A 13,000-nucleotide genomic window follows, 5' to 3' on the forward strand; every position below is an offset into this window, starting at 1 on the left:
TTGTGATCTGTTCATTTAGCTGCTTATTTAAAGAAAAAAAAATCCTTTTCCTGTTTCAAGTAGTTTTATTCACCTCTTGGATAATGAATCGGGGTATCTAATAAAACTGTTTCAAATTCTAAACTCTACAATCAATGTACATTCAGTCTGTATCTCACTGCTACCTTTGGGCAGAAGGTATAGAAGCCTATAAACCAACAGCAACTGACTCAAGAACAATTTTTCCAACAGTTATAAGAATCTTGAAGCTCCTCTTGTTACCCTAATCATGACCATCTGCAGTATTTTTAAGTCACTTGTTTTGCACAAGGATTACTGTAAATGTTTGGTATCTTGTATGGTGTTTAGACTGCAATGTTGGGAAAATGGCAGAAAAAGAACTGGCTGGGTGGTCGTTCATGCAACTGTCCCAGGGGTTGGACGTGCAGTAGAGTGGATGACTGTCGACAAATTTTTCCGGTACGATTTACACTGAAGGCTTCCTCCAAAAAGTTGTAGGGGTCCTGCAGGATGAATCACGGTGCAGGATTTGACTAAAGATTCCTGCACCTTCCTTCTTAGACTGCCCATGTGACAGCAAAATTCCTTAATTGTGCTGTTACATGCCTGCAGTCTAAAAAACCATATATGTTGTGTGCTTATTCTCTTTTCATTAGTTTACTGTTGAAACTTTTCTTCACAAGTACCTGTTCAGTTGCAGCAAGTGATATTTTTGGTCATCTGTGCGTTAGTACAAAGTTTATGACAATCAGCAATGAGCTCTCTGAACCCTTCTCCATTGACAACGGCGTGAAGCAAGGCTGCATTCTCACACCAACCCTCTTTTCAATCTTCTTCAGCAATATGCTGAAACAAGCCATGAAAGACCTCAACAATGAAGACGCTGTTTACATTCGGTACCACACGGATGGCAGTCTCTTCAATCTGAGGCGCCTGCAAGCTCACACCAAGACACAAGAGCAACTTGTCCGTGAACTACTCTTTGCAGACGATGCCGCTTTAGTTGCCCATTCAGAGCCAGCTCTTCAGCGCTTGACGTCCTGTTTTGCGGAAACTGCCAAAATGTTTGGCCTGGAAGTCAGCCTGAAGAAAACTCAGATCCTCCATCAGCCAGCTCCCCACCATGACTACCAGCCCCCCACACCTCCATCGGGCACACAAAACTCAAAACAGTCAACCAGTTTACCTATCTCGGCTGCACCATTTTATCTGATGCAAGGATCGACAACGAGATAGACAACAGACTCGCTAAGGCAAATAACGCCTTTGGAAGACTACACAAAAGAGTCTGGAAAAACAACCAACTGAAAAACCTCACAAAGATCAGCGTATACAGTGCCGTTGTCATACCCACACTCCTGTTCGACTCCGAATCATGGGTCCTCTACCGGCATCACCTACGGTTCCTAGAACACCAGTGTTGTCTCTGCTCCATCCTCAACATTCATTGGAGCGACTTCATCACCAACATCGAAGTACTCGAGATGGCAGAGTCCGCAAGCATCAAATCCACGCTGCTGAAGATCCAACTGCGCTGGGTGGGTAATGTCTCCAGAATGGAGGACCATCGCCTTCCCAAGATTGTGTTCTATGGCGAGCTCTCCACTGGCTACCAAGACAGAGGTGGAGCAAAGAAGAGGTACAAGGACCGCCTAAAGAAATCTCTTGGTGCCTGCCACATTGACCACCGCCAGTGGGCTGATATCGCCTCAAACCGCGCATCTTGGTGCCTCCCAGTTCAGCGGGCAGTGACCTCCTTTGAAGAAGACCACAGAGCCCACCTCACTGACAAAAGACAAAGGAGGAAAAACCCAACACCCAACCCCAACCCACCAATTTTCCCTTGCAACCGCTGCAACCGTGTCTGCCTGTCCCACATCAGACTTGTCAGCCACAAACGAGCCTGCAGCTGACGTGGACATTACCCCTCCATTAATCTTCGTCCATGAAGCCAAGCCAATTACAAATGAATGACATTCTTTCTGACCTTTTGGCAGCAATGCACGGAATTATAATAGAACATCAGGGAGGATATTACCTCCTGTAACAAGGTTGGAGAGAAGCAAGGGTGATGTGATCTTCATGGTGAACAGAAAACAAAAAATTGAGGAAAACCAATATACAGGCTGTCTACCCTTGACCTCAGTGGTCTGTGAATCATTTTTCTTTCTGTCACTTTAATTTCATCCATTTCTAAAGGTACTGGTCCATGCTACAATTGACAGGAACGAGTCCTCTGCCTACTGGCTGTCCTGTTGTCTGACCGCGCCAAGAAAGTTGATGAAACATTCATGCATGGGAGGCTTTTGAGCAGAACCTGATCCTGTCCTCACTAGTCAATTGTGCACAAAGTTGGCAGTTCCCCAAATTCACAAATGTACAGGGATTGAGAGACAATTGACAGACAATTGAGAACCTTATTTGCTTAAGAGGTAGTTGGGCAGCTCGCCATATAACAGGAGGACCATCTCCTTCCCAAGATTGTGTTATATGGCAAGCTCTCTACTGGCCACCGAGACAGAAGTGCACCAGAGAAGAGGTACAAGGACTGCTTAAAGAAATCTCTTGGTGCCTGCCCCATTGACCACCGCCAGTGGGCTGATATCGCCTCCAACTGTGCATCTTGGCGCCTCACAGTTCAGCGGGCTGCAACCTCCTTTGAAGAAGACTGTAGAGCCCACCTCACTGACAAAAGACAAAGGAGGAAAAACCCAACACCCAACCCCAACCAAACAATTTTCCCTTGCAACCGCTGCAACTGTGCCTGCCTGTCCCGCATCGGACTTGTTAATCACCAATGAGCCTGCAGCAGACGTGGACTTACCCCTCCATAAATCTTTGTCCACGAAGCCAAGCCAAAGAAGAAGAAAGTTGGGCAGGGTGGAACAAGTGTCAGAAGTAAATCACGAAAATCTGTGGTTGAAGTAAAAACACACAAAATGCTGGAGAAACTCTGCATTTATGTAGCAAAGGTAAAAATACATAACTGATGTTCAGGCTTGAGGGAATGGTTCTTCTCCACTCCTAGCCATTTGTAGCTAATGGAAACTTTGGTGCTTATTTTGCCTCTAGTGAGGGAATGTCCAAATTCCCTTTGTAAAAAGGGATTCTGCAGGTGCTGGAAAATAGAAGCAACACCAAAAAGGTGCTGGAGGCATCATCCATGGAAAGCATTTGGGCCGACAACCCTTCATCAGGGATAAAATCCCCTATCTAATTCCTACAAAATAGTTCCCTTTTCCTACCATTACCATCATGATCTTCCAGGCTCTAATTCTTCAACTCACATCCCACCTTAAGTAATCCCTATGCCATATGTGCTCTGTGATTAGTGCTTGTGCAGTGATCATTATTGATCCAGCTCCTATTAAGCTGGGATTTCAACAAAGTATATTATTGGCAAAATGATTTTTGAATGGGTGTTGTAGAGTAAGTTAGAATAAGAACAAATTCTAATTGGGGATTCATCTGAAGATGGATTACTACAAGAAGAGTTTAGATTACTGGGGGAGTGTTCATCTCAGTCATAACATTTTTTTAAAGAATATTTGAAATTTTATCATTGTCAAAAAGCTAAGAGTTTAAAATAAATCACTAGTGTACAAAGCTGTAGAGTGAGCAAAAAAGATGAAGAGCAAAGGCAGACAAACTGAAGTCTTCTTTTCTATTTCAGTCCAACACAAAAAACATTGATCAGACTTGGATTCACACAAACTGATCCCAAAGGCCAAATGGCTCATTCTTCCGGTGTTTTTTAAAAAAAAAATACAATGGGTACAAACAAATCTAATTAAAATGACAGACATCAATGAAAGTTTCAGCATCATTGCACAAGTTGCAAATTTATTACTTGGCAAAAATTTTTTTTTCCATCTGTGTATCATGTAAAGCTTTGCAGAATTCTGAATTAATTAATTTTCTGATTTTTGTCAAGTAAAGATGCTGAGTAATGGTTTGTACTGCTTTGCAGTTGACAGCCACACTTCAGTATCTCAGCAGTCAATCTTCGTATGGAAGTTGTAAATACACCAGCAAGTCTGCTATCCTCGCCTTGATATAAAGTGAAGAAGCTAATTACCCTGTGCTAAACAATAGTGTACCTTCTTAAGTTGATGCAAATCTTTTGATGGGCAATTTGTCTCAAGTAATGTGTAACATGTTTCAGCACTTTTTGTATTTTTTTTTGTTGACAATACTGGCCATTAATCTCCATGCAGGAAGCTGTTTATTTATTTTCATTATTGAATGACAATGAAATTCATGTTTACAAAAAGATCTTGTCGATCAAGCATTCTGCTATTTAAGTGAAATGGGAAAATCTGCAATGTTGTGATTGTTGTAAAAACAGAAATGCTGGAGGACTTCTGCAGTTCTCACATGGTAAAGATATATTACCAATGTTTTGGGCGGGAAGAAGCAGGCAGCACCTGAATAAAAGAAGTAGCAAGGAGAGGACTACAGACCAACAGACAAAAGGGGATAATTGGATATGGAGAAGAGGCCAGGAGAGAGGAAAGTTGAGAATTGATGGTGGGGTGGGGGGCGGGGGGCGGCTCTGTGAATACAGAAAGGAGGTATAGACAAAGGCTGGGAGGAAGAGAGAGAGAGATACAGAAAAGGAGAACGTGTGTGTGGTGGGGGGGACCTGTGGCTGATGGAAATGGGAAATGTGAATGCCATCTAGGTGGAGGGTGCCCAGACGGAAGATAAGGTGCTTTTCCTCCATTTTGCGGGTGGTCTCAGACTGGCAGTGCATGAGGCCATGGACAGACATGTTGGCAAGGGAATGAGGCAGGGAATTAAAATGGGTGCTTACCGGGAGCTCCCATTTCCCCACTATTGTGGTGGACAGAGCAAAGGTGCTCAGTGAAGCGATCTCCCTGTCTGCACCCACAGTCCCAGATTATAGAGCAGATTATTATAGACCACAATGGGAGCACCAAATGCAGGAGATGATCTGTGCAGATTCACAAGTGAAGTGTTGCTTCATTTGTAAGGGCTTTTTGGGGCCCAGAATGGTGGGGTGTGTCCAATGGGGCAGTAGCACATGGAAACGATGGGTCTGCCGGACAATTGGATTTGTGGATCCTGGGTAGAAACGGGCAGTGCGGGGTTGAAAAACAATGAGGTTAGAGGATATGCTAGAAAGATTGTTCTGCTATTTAATTCTCGAAATACAAATACTTCGGTGTTCCACGTGCATTCAGAGATTGGGGTCAAAACGAACAAGACAAAAATTTTATCAATTTTCATTCTAAATAGTAGATCTGCTAGCAGTAGGAACTACCCACTGACTGTGCCAATTCTTATTTGTCACCACTTTTATCTCTGAAACAGTAATGCTAAAAATATTTGTTGTTACTGTACAGTGTGCATCATTATCTAGAAACTTTCACCTCCAATGTTCAGCAAAATTGTTGTCAAAAAACACAATTTGAAGTTACTTTTTCAGTCATGCATTCCAAAGTTTAGCAAATGAAAGGTGAATTTTGAATTGGCAGAAATAGGAAGCCTTTGAACCTCAGTCTATCTTTAGTCATCAAATTTTGAGATGTATCAAGTCTACAAATTCAAAGCTAATCACTTCTTTATTGTGGTACTCGAGAAGACAAATACAAGTGGTAGAGTTGGGTTTAAGAGGAGGCTGGGAGGAGAAAGGTGTGTGTGGAAAATGGTGCACAACCCTGGAGGTGTGCCCAGCTGGTTGAGTGGTCTGTTCCTCTACATTCAGTGTTAGTTGCCTTCCCATTGAATTGCAATATGAAGTAGCAACATTATTTGCACGAGATTAACTTTGACTTTTGTATTGTAACTGTGAATATGTCCGAGTGTATTTGAGAATTCCATCAAGATGTAGATTCGCAAGAGGGTTATGATTTTTTTTTAACAAAAACATTAAATGAAAATTTAAAATGTACTAGGTTAAAAAGAAGAGAGAATTACTACAATTTATAATGCTAAAATGCAGGAGAGGATGCAAAAAAAAGTGAACTATTTGAATGCAGGCAGATTTTTCAATATCAGACCAAATTTAGTCCCATTAAAAGCAGAAAAGGTAAGACTTCAAAATGCATAATTTTATTGTTGGTGAGTGGGGAAAATGACAAATGACAGAATGGGAAGATGTGGGGAAAAAAAATAGTGACAAAGGAGAAATGCCTGAAGAGTTCTCTTTTTTTTTGTAAATAGAGGAAATTTGAGTTTTTTCAATTAAATATACTGACGTTTGACTGAAAGGTAGAAACTGCTGTTCGTGTGCTATAATCTTATTATAGATTGAGATTTAGAAAACTTCAGGTAAAGAAAGGAGTTACTTAGATCAGTTGTAACTGGTGTGTATTTGCTTTCCTAAGCATTTTTATTCAATGGTATGATGCCTGTTTATGCAATGACATGACAGCAATGAACCCCAGAAGCACAGGCAAACAGTGCTTGTGAAAAGATTCCCATTTGATTCATTTATTTGGTCAATAAATGTTTTTTTTGCTGAATATCTTACTGTCAATATTAGAATGGATAGAAGAGTTGGTTCAAACATGGAAACATTTAATTTATGAAATTTTGATATTAAATTCCTATACTCAGGAGCAAGTGCATGGACCAGTACAGATTTAGTCAGCCAAATGGCTTCCCTCCATGCTGTTTTATTCAGTATTCCTCTGAGCTTGTGTTCCTGTTGTTTTGTAAGGTGGTTTCCTACCCCCTCTAATTATTAACTTCAATAATTGGTATTTGTTGTACAATAATTCAGATACACTGACAAACTAAATACGTAGCCAACCTTGCTGCGATCTTCAAAACAAGTTGTTTTTCTCGCGCTGCTGGGGTCCTTTTGACCTTTTTCTTACCCTTTCAGACTAAGTCGTCTTCAAGGCTTTCTCTCCTGGAGCATGATGTACTGAAAGGCTGAATGGTAAATTAGGGTTGATAAAGTCATCCACTGTTTAACACTGCTAGTGAAACCAATCCCTTTCTTGTTTTCCTATATAGAGATTTGATGCTATATTTTGGAAGATAAGTGGGGATCTTCTCTGAAGATGCATTTGACTTTTTAAAAAAAAAATGCAAGGCACTTGGTCAGTGAAACAGCAGGCTATTTTCCATCTGGTCATCGTAATGCAATGAGATTAATGTGATCTTGTGGTGAAAGATCCTCAGGAGGAAGTAATGATAGAAATTCACATGTAGCTTGAGAGTGAAAACCACCACCTGCAGCTGAAATAAGGACTGAGACGATAATTTAAAAATGAAGTTGTCTCCGGTATTCTGAGCTCAAAGAAAGGTTAGTTGAACAGTGGCAGATGTACACTAGCTGTTCAAATGATGCTGAGCTGGAATGTATCTCGATTCAAAATTACAGGAGAAAAAGCACTTTCAAAATTTAACAGATAACATGAAATTTTTAAAAAATGGACATGTAACGTGGCAAGGGCAAGAGGATTGTGAAGGTTTTAAGATCCAAAGCAAAAGACTTGAAATTGGAGAGAAAAATGATTTTTGAGAGAAAACTTGCATGTAAACTCTAAATAAACAAAAGATTCTGTGAATATACAAATAGCTGTGGGACCTTAAAAGAAACCAGCTGATGAATTGAAATCGCAATTTTTTTGCATCATTCTGCACCACAGAGGATGTTGTCAACGTTTCAATGAGAGTGTGTTAATTTCAAGTAGCAGGGAGGGACTTGTAAAAATGTGAAATATGGATCAACGTATTCAAGTCTCCGGGACCTGGTAGCCTTCAGGCAAGGATATACAGGGATTGATTTTTGGCTCTCCGTTGTTAGCTATTTACATTAATGACCTGGAGGAGGCCACAAGTTACAATGTTTCCAAGTTTTTCAATGATATGAAAATGAGGGTAAGGACATATTCTGGTGAGGGCATTGTGATTATGCAACAAGGTTATTGAGATATAGGTGAAAGCTTGGAAGTGAAGTTGTATGTTTGGAAGTACGAGGTCATCACTTCACAAAGAGGAGTGTTGAGCACAGTTCTGGTTGCCACTGGAAAATGTCGAGGCTTTGGAGGGGTGCAGAAGAAGATCATGAGTGAATCACCTTGATTGGGAAGCATACAATTTCAGGAGTGTGTGGACAAACCTGGACTGGTTTAACTGGAACAATGACAGCTGAGGGGTGGACTGACAGAAATGTATAAAATTAAGGGAGATGTAGATACGATGGAACAGATGGTGTTTTACCAACCTGAAGATGATAAAGATTAAAGGGCATTGGTTTAAAATTAGGGGAAGTTTTTTAAAAAAAAAAACTATTTATTTAAAGAATCATTTAAAAAAAAAAATAACAACATACAGAATAATTTTGTATAAGTATATTTAAAATAAAACAAAAACCTCACCCCACCCTCCCAGCCCATCAGCCAGCTCTATTAAGGAGAACCAAATATAAATGAAAACAAAAACTGAAAGTATTTACAATAAATCAAAGTATATCTAAATGCATATATTCCAAATAAAGAAACCACTTATTAACAAAAAAAGAATTATCATGCAAATTATGTATTTTTTCCATAATACAAGCTTTCAATTCATTATGTCAGTGTATTGTACTAATCTCTATAATTATCTTTCCATGTACTAGCTACACATTTTCGTGCTAAAGACAACACTAAACATACAAATGCAATTTGAACTTCTCCAACCCTAATCCCCTTAAAGAAACCATATAACCCAATAAAAAAAATAGATGGGTATCATGGTAGTTTAATATTGTATAATTTTTCCAAAACTAACCTAATTCCTTCCCAAAATGGTTCTACTTTAACACAAGACCAAACCACATGTCAAAAAAAGTTTCAATACATGAACCACATCTGAAACAAGAATCTGAGTTACTAAAACAATATTTTTTCAATTTCTCCGAAGTTAAATATAACTGATGTAAAAACAAAATTAACCATTCCTTATCGTACATTTGTCAATTTAGTTACACTATCATAACACATATCCGCCCAATTATCTTTCGGAAAAATAAAGGTCAAATCACTTTCCCATTTAAGCTTAGACTTCTCCCATTCTGGTTTATCAATACTATCTTGTAACACTTGATACATAACTGAAATATAACCCTTCTTTGGCATAGAGGAAATCAAAGATTCAAATTTCGTCAATACAGGTAAAATCATCTCTTTACCATAAATATTTTTTTTTAACCAAAGCTCTAAGCTGGTAATACACAAACAAAGAATTTTCAGATATATCAAATTGTTCCCTCAGTTGGTTAAAAGAAAGAAGTTGTCCTTCCTCAAAACAGTCCTCCAATGTCTTTACACCCTTAATGTCCCAACTCTTTAAATGATTATCGAACATTGAAAAAGGAATAAGCTGATTATTATATAATGGGGTTAAAATTGATAATTTACCTTTTGATCCCAAAATCTTATTAGTCCAAACCTTTAACAAATGTTTTAATACTGGCATATTACATTCCCGCAACAGATTCAAATTTCATTGAAATATAAATTGATGCACCTCAACTTCAGAAATACAAGCCATCTCCACTTTCGCCCAACTTGGAGGTTGATCCATGTCCATCAACCTGCTAACAAATGTCAACTGAGCTGCTTCATAATAATTTTGAAAATGAGGTAACTGAAGCCGACCTAATGCATATTTCTATATGAGTTTATACAATGCTACTTGCGGTAATTTACCTTTCCATAAAAATTCCTTTACCATTTTATTTAAATCCTGGAAAAAACCCTTTGAAAGGGAATATGGTATCAACTGAAATAAATATTGAATTTGGGGAAAAATATTCATCTTAATACCGTTTACATGACCAATTAAGGTTAATGGAAGATCTTTCCATTTAATTAAATCCATTTTAATCTATTTTAATAAAGGAACATAATTTAACATAAAGATTGATAATCAGCATTTACAATTACTCCTAAATATTCAAGTTTATCTGACCATTTTAATTTTATAATACTTTTATATTCTGAATAGTCACACTCTCCAACTGGCAAAATTTCACTTGTCTCCCAATTATCTTTATATCCAGAAAGTTCTCCAAATTGTAATAAACATTCCTGCAATTGTGACAATGACTGTTTTGGTTCTGTCAAATATATCAAGACATCATCTGCAAATAAATTAATCTTTTATTCCTCATCTTTTCATTCCCTCTTATCTTTTCATTCTGTCTTATCTGAGCTAACTGTTCAATAGCCAATGCAAACAAGGCTGGTGACAATGGACAACCTTGCTGAGTCGAACGTGTCAATATAAATGGTAAAGAAACTTGACCACCTGTCACCACCCTGGCAATTGGGTTTGTATATAAACCATTATCCCAACCAATAAAAAAGGGGCCAAATTTAAACTTCTCTAACACCTTAAATAAAAAATCCCATTCGACCCTATTAAAGGCTTTTTCCGCATTTAGCACAACCACCATTGGGTGGTTGGGCTGTTTTCGATGTGCATTGACCAAAGTTATCAACCGAAGGATGTTATCTGACGCATTCCTATTAATAAAACATGTTTGTTCAAAATGTATCAACTTAGGTAGGTACTTAGCAAGTCGACTTGCTAACACTTTTGCTATAATTTTATTATCTACATTCAATAAAGAAATAGGTCTATACGAAGACACATTCAACAGATTTCTATCTTTTTTTCAGAATTACAGTGATTCAAGCTCTCAAGCAAGATTCCGGTAACACCTGTTCTTCAGTTATTTGTTGTAATACATCCCCAAATACAGAAGATAAATCTTCATAAAAGATTTCATAAAATTCCACAGAAAATCCATCATCCCCTAGTGTATTTCCATTTGGGATCTCCTGTATAGCCTCCTTAATCTCAAAATCTGTAAACAGAGATTCCAATTCCATAACATCTTCCTTCCCTAATACTGGTAATATTAATTTAGATAAATAAGATTTAATAAAACCATTATCCTGCTTCCCCTCAGAAGTATGTAATTTTTGATAGAATGAATAAAACTGGTCATTAATTTCCTGAGATTTATAGAAACTGATGAATTCTTTTAAACAGCATTAATGGTCCATGATATCTGTTCCATTTTTAATTGCCACGCAAGTACCTTGTGTGCTCTCTCACCCAATTCATAATAATCCTGCTTCAATCGATTAATTAAACACTCAAATTGATAGTTTTGTAATGTAACGTAATTTCAAATTTGCCAAAGCCATTTTTTTATCTTCTGTCTCAACTTTCTGAAAATCTCTCTAACTCAGCAATTCATTTCTCCAACTTCAAAGTTTCGGCCATATATTGTTTCTTAACTTTCGTAGTATTACTAATAATCTGCCCTCTTAAATAAGCTTCCAAAGCATCCCATAATACAAAACAACTATCTACAGAATTAACATTCTCAGCCAAGAACAAAGTAATCTGTTCTTTAACAAAAGTAACAAATTCTGGCTTTTTCAATAACATTGTATTAAACCTCCATCTTGAGGATGAATGTACCACTTCCGAACTTGCACAAGGGGAAAAAAAAAAGAATGATCTGATATAACCCTACTTTTATACTCTGCCTGTAATATTCTGCCCTGTAAATGTGCCAATACCAAAAAAAATATCTATTCTGGAAAATGAATAATGTCAAAACGAATAAAAAGAGAAATCTTTCTCCGTAGGATTAACTCTTCTCCAAATGTCCACCAAATTTAAATCTTTCATCAGAGCCCCAATTTGTATCCCCATCTTTGATTTCCTTATACTTTTCGGGGACCTATCCAATAAAGGATCCAGAACATAATTAAAATCTCCCCCAACTAGAATATTTTCATTAACCTGATTTAACAACAAAAAAGCTTCTGAAATAAAACATTCATCATCTATAATATTAGGTGCATATACATTAAGCAAAGTCCAAGCTTCAGCAAAAATTTTACAGCTCGCCCTCCAAATTCTCCCAGCATTTCCCTCCAAAGATTGTAATTCAAATGGGAAACTCTTTTGAATTAAAATCGCTACACCTCTCGCCTTAGAATTAAAAGAAGAAGAAAACACATGACCAACCCAATCTCTCTTCGATTTCAAGTGTTCTTTTTCAGTCAAATGAGTTTCTTGCAAAAAGCAATATCAACTTTTTTTTAAAATCGAGGCCAATGCTCGCTTCTGCTTAATTGGATTATTCAACCCCTGAACATTAAAAGTTGCAAATTTCAAATTGGACATTTCTACAAACTAACAATATATTCACCCACTACAAAATATCACTCCCCTTATAAATCCTTAAAATCACGAACGCTCCCCTAAAAACGTCAAATAAAGAAAAAATCACCCCTTTAAAAAAAACCACCCAAAGGGTTCCCTAAAAATCTGGGTGTTTTAAAACACACTAGCAGCAGATGACTGTCAATGATTTCAGTCCCATCCAGCCCCCACACCCCCCCCAAGTTAGACATTTTCATTATTCAGTGAAACATAATCAAATATAATAAATATAATCAACCCAATGATTCCAGTCCCAGTGACTGTTCCGGGTCTTCAATATCAAGAAGACTTCATGTCAGCTCTTCTTTCTTTCCATTCTTTCCATGCTTCCCATTCTTCCCATTCCCATTTGCCCTTCTTTTGGGTGACAAAGATGAAAATTGACCATTCCCTTGCAAATCTGGCAACAAATTGGCAAAAATTAATGCATCGTGATCATTTTCAAAAAAAATTGCCATAAAAAAACTTTTAACACTGCAGGATAACCATATAACCGTTTACAGCACGGAAACAGGCCCTGTCGGCCCTTCAAGTCCGTACCGGTTCACTTGAACAACTCCACTAGCTCCTCCGCAAACTCCTGAGGAAGTAGAGGCTTTCTTCATGATGCCATTGGTGTGTTGGTTTCAGGAAAGATCTTCCGAGATAGTGACTCCCCAAGAACCTACATTTGCTCATCCTCTATTGATGACAATAAAACAATCAAGTCATTAAGGAAAAGTTCTGATAGGTTCATCTCCACCAACCTACCTTTTCCCCATATCCCTTACGAAAAACAAATTTA

The 13,000-nt window shown here is 38.0% G+C and overlaps 1 protein-coding gene across 2 annotated transcripts in view; it reads left to right on the forward strand.

Moving 5' to 3' along the window:
* The window catches only part of frmd4bb (FERM domain containing 4Bb), a 335,203-nt gene that overhangs the window by 22,012 nt on the left and 300,191 nt on the right, over positions 1-13,000 (forward strand). Inside the window, exon 2 of one of the 2 annotated variants that reach the window (XM_069937083.1) lies at positions 10,650-10,684. The exons of the other annotated variant lie outside the window; for it this stretch is intronic. The gene's annotated coding sequence lies outside the window, so the exon portion shown is untranslated. The remainder of the gene's footprint in view (positions 1-10,649; positions 10,685-13,000) is intronic. 2 annotated transcript variants of the gene reach the window in all.

This window comes from Narcine bancroftii, chromosome 5 (assembly GCF_036971445.1).
Source record: "Narcine bancroftii isolate sNarBan1 chromosome 5, sNarBan1.hap1, whole genome shotgun sequence".
NCBI classification, from domain to species: domain Eukaryota; kingdom Metazoa; phylum Chordata; class Chondrichthyes; order Torpediniformes; family Narcinidae; genus Narcine; species Narcine bancroftii.